Source organism: Castanea sativa, chromosome 8, assembly GCF_040712315.1.
Source record: "Castanea sativa cultivar Marrone di Chiusa Pesio chromosome 8, ASM4071231v1".
In the NCBI taxonomy this organism is placed as follows: Eukaryota; Viridiplantae; Streptophyta; class Magnoliopsida; order Fagales; family Fagaceae; genus Castanea; species Castanea sativa.
The window spans coordinates 22,151,038-22,159,438 of record NC_134020.1 but is presented as its reverse complement, the minus strand read 5'-3'; the positions used below and the strand labels follow the sequence as shown (position 1 = coordinate 22,159,438).

Sequence of the window (8,401 nt, the reverse complement as noted above, 5' to 3'; positions counted from 1 at the left end):
TATACAACCATCAGAGACTTTACCAATTGAGCTAATTGGAACCCATAGGGAGTGAGAATTTTGTAAAATGTGTTACAGTTGATTTTTTGGTAAAATATTTTACAAGTTTCTAGGCACAAACTTTGGGCAAATTGAAAATTTTTTACAACTTTGACTATATTTTACATCTAAACAAACACTTGAAAGTAGGAAAATAATTTACGAAAAATATTTTACTTCGAAACAAACAGAGCGTACAATTACAAAACAAGCATTTTTAATAAAAAAATATTGTCAAACTAGATTTCACAAGAAGATGATGTCAAACTAAATTTCACAACAAGATGAAAGACAATTTTCTAACAGATTCTTTGATTTTGATATTAAAAGGAACAAGATGAAAGATAATTTTGTAACAGATTCTTTGATTTTGATATTAAAAGGAATATTTTATTAAAAGGAATATTTTCTCTCAGATAATTATTGCGAGTTTCATTATGATAAATTAGAAATAATTGAGTGAAAATATATTCAAAAATGACCCTTTTATATATTTTCTTTTATTTATATAGTTAATATAGGTTTAAGTTTTATTTTTCATATATTAATTTAGTTTTGAATTTTAACATCTTATTCTTGAATAGTTAAAAAAAAAAAACCCCGCCCCAACGTGAAAATCCTGACTATATCCAATTGCTTCAGTAGAAGTCAAGGTTAAATCCGATTATTTTGGACCCTATTTTAACAGCATCCAACAATTTTTCAGTGTTTAGCAGAACTTTTAGATCGTTTAGGTGAGCCTCTTGCAGAAATATAGGATATAAAACACAAATATTACCAACTAATTTGTCTTTTAGTATTTCAGTAAAATAATGTGCTCATAGTAATTTCAACAAATATGACACAATTGCAACCTCAACAATACTATCAGTGTTATTGCTGTCCTATTCTGGTTGTTCGTTGTGTGTGCACTGCTTCTGGTTCAACATAAATCACACACAGCGATAGAGAGACTGAGAGAGCTATGCGTATCCCAAATAATGCCAGAAAGTAATATACAACTTAGTTGTTTCATTTACAATTTCCAATGATGGAAGAACATCAAATGAATATTTCTTTCCCTTATTTTTTTGAGTGAGTCGATCTAGTAACCTGCGCTTCAGTTGTGGTTTGAAGTAATGTTTTCAACATCAGAAGAGATAAAATGTGGGGAGTGTATATGCTGCTTTGCGGTCTGGTCTAGGTCTACTCTATTGGTCACGTTTACATTGCAAATATATCACCCGTAAAAAGTAGCTTACACTTGCGGTTGATATTTGGTCAGACCTTGCTATAAATGCCTTCACTATCAAGCGATGCCTCATCAAAGTGTTCGTTACCGACCATTATAGTAGGCTTCACGAGTCTCTGCTATAGAGCATAAGAATTAGTCAATGAAAACTAAATTATCTAAGATTTCAAAAGAACTCTAGCAACAAAATCAGAAATTCATAGGTACTTCGGTTATGCAACAGAGATTAAATTCTATAAGGATGTGGTGTAAAACCCAAGTTTTACACCCTCTAATCTTAATATGTCACATCATCTTTTCACGTATTAAAGAATAGACAATCATACCCAATGAATTCTAATACCCATTTGAAAATCTAAACCAACTTGGAGTTTATTGAGATGTTATAAAGTGTGGTAGAATGTATTGAATTTTAAGTAAAAAACTGATATAACAATATTTTATTGGATGGTATAAAATACTAAAACATAGGCTTTACAACCCATTCTTATCAAATTTGGACTCTATGCAATAACCAGAGATTGTAATTTTGGGGCAAGTCATGAGGGAACCAAGGCAGCAGTACATAGGGAGTATACCATGGAACACTCATACCGAGAAAGAAAAAGAGAGAAAACACAGGGAAACCAAGATACTTATTGTTAACAACTACCAAAAAAAAAAGTTTTCACAACTAAATAGCTACTTTCTGTCCTGGAAACATGTAGTGCCCAGGAGCATGAACCCAAAACTTCATTTGAGACATCAACAGATGCATGATAGGAACAAGTATCCTACAATGAACTGGTTCAAAACGCCGCTAATTATAAATCACTATGAAAGTAATTCTGAGGGCCCTTTTACATTTGTTACAAATAAGAGAAACCTTCATTGAATTTGACTGACTGTAACAGAGGCCTGATTTCAAATTAGTTTCTCATATGCAACTTCTGGCTGAATATAAAAGAACTGGAGAACTAGACAGAACAGCCAAACTTAGGAGATGTTACAACATCATGAAAATTTATCCATTCCATTGTACTTCACAAGGCACCATGGCTTTCATAATGTCAGAAAGTAAATCAAATTAATATAAAGTTAATATTTGATCATGTAGAAAATTCAAGAAATGAAATCATGAATACATCATGATATAACTTCTTTTATCTTGTAACAAGTTCTTTTCAAAATTCTGAAGATTGAAGAACGTGGACAGTGCCTTAAAAACGCGATTAGGAAACAAAATGAACGAATCCATCCTTTATTAGTGCTTATATGATCCCAGACAAACACCAAAATGTACTGGACAGGAAAAACAGATACCAATTATTATTACACAATAATGAAAGCAATATAGCATGATTTCTGCGTGGTCCAATTTCAAAATTTTCAAAGACAAAGTTTGTTTGATACAATACTGACTAGGTGATGCAGGAGGCAATGGGAAGACAGATTTATTATATTTAAAGAGTTGTAGTACTTTAAGAAATCCTAGTTCAACTAGGATTAGGTATTAGTTCTCTATTTAAGGATTTTTAGTACTTTCTATTGAGTTGATTATTAATGAATGTTTTCAGAATTTAAGAGCTATGCTTTCTTTTATGGTTTGTGTGATGTAACATTCTCCGAGGTGTGATGCCAAAGAACCCTAGGTGTGATTCTCAGGAAGTCTAGGTGTGATTCCTAGGAAGTCTAGGTGTGGTTCCTATAATTTATCTATTTTCTTTAATTTTACTATTCATAGTTACTGTTCACAGCAACCCAAATCTTGAAGTTCACCTTTGATTTCATTCCTAAAACCCTATTAATCCTCGTCCCTTTGGAAACCTTATAACCCCCATTATTTTTGAGCCTATTCCCCACCAAAACCTAACCCTAATTCTTCAAAACCCAAGTTATACCAGATCTGCCCCTGGTGTTCTAAATCAGATTACCTTGTTCCCCCTTTTTCTACGTCACTAGGTTATTCAACAAGAATGAAACACGCTCTTACTTGACCTAACCTGCTCTCTCTCGCGCGCACGCACACACACTGGAGTATTGTTTATCACTATCTTGCTAGGATTATTCATACATCCAGTACAGTGCCAGCCTACTATAACAGATACTACACCATGCACATTGTTGGTCCAGGAAAAATATTAGAAAATCTTGTTACATGAACAAAACATAGAATAAAAAAAAAAAAAAAATAGGAAACACAAATTCCATCATCACATGAAAATGAAATGGTGACTTCAAACGTCCAAAAACAGAACATTTCTCCATATGGTGAGCTTATGCACATGCGCGTATAAAATCACATATATTCTTTGGCCAGGGAAGCAAAATAATGTTTGACAACTAAATCTCTAACTTCCATGTACAATGCTTAAATGAAGAACTGCGATTCACGCATATATTTACTGATTCTAGTAAACTCCTATCATTGAGTTTTGGGAAGTATAGAATCTTCTTACCTCGTCTAACATAGAGTCATTTTGTTGCTCAAGTTCATATATTTGTTGCAGTGTCATTCCATACCATTTATCAATCCAAGCAAAACAGTGACGGTGACTTTCCAAAAAAAGAGCCCTTTCACCCTATTCAAAAAAAAAAATTCAAAAATAAAAAATCACATAAATAAATTTTTTCTTCTTTTGGGAGGGGGGGGGGGGGGGAAGGGGAGATAGGAAAGATCTGTCACTAGTACCCCACTAAACCCTAAGAAATTAAATTATTCTTCATGCAACACTGTACACTAGTATACAATAGTAATAAGTAAATAAAAGTAAGTTCAAAGTTTTCCTTTGTTTCCCACTTAACCATTCTTGGTTTTCTTTCTTCTGTTTTCTTTTTTCTTAAACTCGGACAAAAATCTCTCTAATATTCAATTACTTCAGTCATTTATTTTTCTTTTCCCCCTTTGCTTTAGGGATTTTGCCTTTTCAAATTGCCCTCCACTTTAGTCTTTGTACTAGAAAGTTGAAACTAGATACATCACAAATCAAAATTTTAAAGAAAATTTTAACAATTCTCAAAATAGTATTTCAGAGCAGCCTTATCTTCTGCAATAGTAAAATGTTAGCAAATAACTGGGAAGAAGTGTAGAATATATGACATGTAGGGCATTGAGGAATAGAAACTGACAAAACCCTGTACTACACCACAAGCATTGGATTAGGTTTTCCTGCCTTTCAGTTTCCCATATATATACTTAAGTTTTCTTTGCTGATCTTGCAAATTAAAGAATTAGTACCGCACATAGTGAAATTTCACCATCCAATATTGATTCTTGATTTAATCAGTATGCAGCAATCCGGTTGCCAACTTATATTTGCATTTAATCTTGAAAGCATTGTTGTCAAAATCTTGTTGGCATCTGCTTACTTATTGGAATATGTATTTCATTACGCCAAAAGAGCCCCATCTCACGAAAACAACTGTAGTCAAAGTAATATGTTAAGAATTTGTGAAGTCAAAGAGGTGTACCGCTAGCATAGCCTGCTCAAGTTGACGACCAAAACCCCAGTATGGTGCATCAATTGTCATCAATTTGTATGCAGTTATAACTGGCTTACAGCTATCCTGCAAATGAATTTCAGGATTATTAAAACACAAACTAGTTTTGCATAAGGATTTGAGAAACATGCAAATCAGAGGGCGCACTTCATTTTTTACATAATTTGATCCATAAGATAGTGATATCCAAAAGTTAATTAATTGTGTGAGGTTGAATATCTAGTAAAAAGCACTTAAACAAAAAGGATCATTCTAGAGATGATAATTAAAGTTCTCGTGTAAAATGAGGTAAAGGATCTCAAAGAAGGCAAGAAAAAGCTCCTCAAACAATGGAAACAATATAATATGGACTGCCCACAATACAGGTGTACATCTAGAGAATTCCCACAAAAGCAATCCTTGGGAGGAGGAGAAGAGGGAAGGGGGGGGGGGGGGGTGGGGGGTGGGGGGGTGGGGCAGTGCATGTGGAGAGAGAGTTCAACAGCATAATAGGCCTACATGATAACAAGATAAGTTCTTTTCATTGAGGGAATGCAAGCCAAAGTTCCATGAGTAGTGGATCTAAAATAAATACAGAGGAACCAAATTAAATTATAAGTACGAAAAATTCCAACCTGCCACCCCTTCAGAAGTGGACCACGGCCAGTTCTTGCTGATTTAAATTTGGAAAAGTCTGCGCTGCATCTTCCTACTAAGTAACTCCAACCATCCTTGCCTGGAAAACTGATATCAATATATTCCACCTGCCTAGCTGCTAGTTGTTCTTTGCTTAAACCATGTACCTGGTTTGTCAGGTTAACAGTTAGAATAGAATGTAACGAGAAACTAAATACATGCAATTGGTAACATCTTGATAAAGCTATGGAGAGGTCAGAGAAACCAACGAGAAAAGGTAGGATAGAGAATGATGAACATGATGCAGGACAAAGGGCAGGGCGGGGGGGGGGGGGGGGGGGGGGGGGGGAGGATAGAAAAAAAAAAAAAAAAAAAAGAAGAAGAAGAAGAAGGGCAAAAATCAGCTAAGGGTGCTTGGAATCACCATCAAGCTTAGAGAAACATCTCTACTCACAAAGTTTTTATTCAAATTGCACTATTTCAAAGTTTCAAACCATTCCTGGAGCCTCTTTTTAATAGGATTTGAGGATTACATCAAAGCACAATTACATCCCATACAATTTCAACAACATTAAAGCCAAATTAAAAATTCAAAAATGAAATTTGGAACAAAATATGTTATAATGTTGAATGTGCTCCTGCATCAGAACATCTTAAACACATTCAATTGTAACAAATAAAGAAGGCTACATGATGTATCATTTTTGTCAAAGGAAACAGAGAGATTCAAAGAAACATTACATTTTCTGAGCACCCATTGTCAGCCCTGTGAACACTTTCAATGGTTAACTGAAACTTGGAAAAGTGTGGGCACTGCAAAAAACAAAACCAATGAATATTATCACCGGGGAAAAAAAAACCGTGCAACATTTATGGACTTTTAAAAATCGATTGGAAAGGGTAAAAAAATACCTTGAGTACTGGGTAATATGACATCCATTTGCAGATAAAACCAAAAAGACATTAATAAGTATTTTAAAAAATAAAAAAGACAAAAACATATTATACAAGACTGAAGTCAAGAGGACATGGCAAACCTGATTTGCATTTTGGGTATGCATTCCAAGCTTCCTCTTGCATGACGAGAGACTGTGCTGGTGCAATTTTCTTGAGCCAAGAAGGAGCTTTGCTGCAGAAATATTTCAAGATTAAGAGATCATAATAACTGTAACTTTATCAAGTTATGAAATCTGATACCTTAAAAAGATTTGTCTAGAAATTATTGACTTTAACAGAAATGGTAAAACTAAAAAATACAAAGGCCCCTATAGCATGTAGCCATGTAGGTGACTGTCAATATTGTGGTAGCAATTAAGCTCTAGAGTAAAAGGCATCAAACTTATTATGCAAACATTTGTGACTCATCCAATATAGGAAAGGCCATAATAATAGCCTGATGTCAACTAGCAATCAGTCCAGCACTTTGTAAAGTGCCCAATGTGGCATTCAGAATTACAACATTCTTGCACAAAGCAAACCCATTAACCAAAAACAAAAATACTATCATTGACTTGGTACATTTTTAGACTACTCAAAAAATCTTCTTCCAATGGTGATCAAAGAACTTAAAAGCACATATTCGCACATATAACATGCCAATTCTACGACAACAACTTGTTTCTACTACACCATATTATTCCTATCATCTATTAAAGCTTTCAATAATTGTGTGGCTAAGTGGCACTATCCAATTCTCCCAAGTGTTAAGGAAAAAGAAAACATTATTTAAAAATATTACCTTTGCAGACGATAAACTTTAGAAGTGTATTGACCCTTTCCAAACGCATCATTTTCAAAAGGTCTGTTCTCTAAGACTTCAATCCCTTCAGTACTTGTAGTGTTCTCTTGCTGCATCTTCAATACCATGAACGACTGTGCTATCTCATACTGCAATCCATACATACATAAATACATAAATGAAGTTCTAAGAAAACCGTTAATTCTGTTAGAAATTAATTGGGTTTTGTTTTACCTCTTCGAGAGATATGGGCATGACAATCCGACTTCAAGATAGTCCCACATTGAAAAGTTATAAATTAAGGAAACCACATAATAACTATATAAGAAGAAAATACAGCACATCTTATCTTATCTTATCATATCTTAATTATAGTTCTCAGTTAATACAAAACGCAACCTAAGTAGACAGAATTCACATGAAACGAAAAGTCAAACAATTTACAGGAACATATTTATAGTATAGTTTCACGGCAACGAGATTGATGGGTTTATTTTTAAATTTTCCAAATTATATTTTCTTTCAGCCAAAGCCCAAAAAAGAAAAAGAAAAAGTAGGATACAACTCCTTGATGAGAACCATCTTCACCAGATTCCTGGTAATATGTTAATTGGGTTTTTTCCAACCGGTGAGATTTGACTGATATTTTGAGGTGTAGCTTCAAAGAAGACAGAAGAAGAAAGACGCACCGAGAGGCGAGAAGAGACCAAAGACTAGGAAAGAAAAGAAGAAAGAGAGAGATGAAGAAGATGCTGACTAAAAGGAAGTGGAGAATGAAAAGAATATGCTAACTTATGCTTTGCACAACGCGTTGTGTGGGTTCATCCTCAACGTGGCTCTCCCATGAGAGAGGGGTTTGGACGAAGTTTGAGACAAAGACAACGTTTGCGACTTTGCGTAGGCGTGAAAGTTAATTAAGGGCCCGTATTTTCGGTTCAGTGCCACGTTTTGACTTCTTGGTTTCTAGTGTCTACTCACCTTGTCTATGGACTTGCACGGCCCATATTAGATCAATGAAATAACAACGAGATTCAGACACCCATCTTCACGTTTTGTTGTTATAGGACAAAATTAAGACCATTGAAATACACGATTAACTGGGTTAAGTCCCTAATTTCAGAGTTTTGATACTCTACGTACCTGCTACTATCTAATAGGGGGTTAAGTGTGATGGGAAAGTTATACACGTGTGCATAACACGATGCTTGTGGCCCACAGCACCGACTTGAGTCGACTTAAAGAAAGGAAATTTTCTAAAGTTACAATAAATTGACTAAGGTACTAAACATTGACAAAAT

General features: G+C 34.5%; 1 pseudogene; it reads right to left on the bottom strand.

Moving 5' to 3' along the window:
* Positions 1 to 986: 986 nt before the first annotated feature.
* LOC142608431 (uncharacterized) lies at positions 987 to 8,129 on the bottom strand (annotated as a pseudogene).
* Positions 8,130 to 8,401: the final 272 nt, after the last annotated feature.